The sequence below is a fragment of the Myotis brandtii genome, unplaced genomic scaffold, assembly GCF_000412655.1.
Source record: "Myotis brandtii unplaced genomic scaffold, ASM41265v1 scaffold250, whole genome shotgun sequence".
NCBI classification, from domain to species: Eukaryota; Metazoa; Chordata; class Mammalia; order Chiroptera; family Vespertilionidae; genus Myotis; species Myotis brandtii.
In genome coordinates, this window is record NW_005359478.1 from 5,833,193 (window position 1) to 5,834,374 (window position 1,182).

Consider the following 1,182-nt stretch of genomic DNA (forward strand, 5'->3'; position numbering starts at 1 on the left):
GACGAGGGGAGGTCAAGGGAAAAAAAAGGAGACGTATGTAATACTTTTTGTAATACTTTTAGCAATAAAACAAAATTTTAAAAAAAAAAGAGAGAGAGCACATTCGCTTGACTATCCTGTACTCCAATCCCTGCCTTGTTTTCTTCCACTTTCATGGAATCTTCTTTACATTCCCTCCTTAATTTCAAATGCACAAAAGAAATTGCATAACTGTTATTCTCTGGAACATCTGAGATCTTCCTGGCAACTGTTGTAAGTTTGTCTCAAATAAATTCTTATACAAATTATTTACATGTTTGGACGTTCTTACGTCAATGGCTGCTTCACAATTCAGAGGAGTAGAAAGACATATTGGGGAGTCAACTAGTAATACCCACTATAAAAGCATTATAATATTCCACTCCATTAAATACCATAATTTTCACTCTCTCATTTTTGTTCAATATTTAACTTGTTCCAAGTTTTCTTACATTATGATATTTTAAATCAGCAGTTATAGACCAAATGAGGGAAATAGGATAGTGTATGGTACAATGGGGAATGGAGAAACTGTGGGGAAAGAGCATGCATGTCCTGTAGTTGATTGTCACCAGGTGAAAATGTAAGCCCACTGTTACCAAATCTTCTACTTTATTTATTTATTTATTTATTTCCTTACCCAAGGATATTTTTCCATTGAATTTTAGAGAGAGAGAGAGAGAGAGAGAGAGAGAGAGAGAGAGAAATATTGATGTGAGAGAAACACTTCGATTGGTTGCCTCCTGCACCAGGGAAGAGCCTGCAACCAAGGCACCTGCCCTTGACCGGAATCTAACCCGGGACCCTTTGGTCCGCAGGCAGACACTCTATCTACTGAGCCAAACCTCTAGGGCCAAATCTACGTTTTAAAGAGAAGTCGGGAATGCATGTGAAATCTTCTGACTTTTAACTTTTGGCTTTGGCTAATTTTTTTGAAGCATCATTCAGATGCTTAGATAAACTATATTTGTGTGTTAGATCTGGGCCTAGGCCACCAGTTTCTACCATGTAGAATATTTTATAACACCTTCTGCAAAAGTAAGAACTTCAGTCCTTTCCTGGACTTGGGCTGCTAGGATAGTTTTAATGTAAAGGAAGCCATAGTGGGGAGAGAAGTGAGCAGCACACACCATATGAGGAATGTTTTATTATTAATTCTTTGGC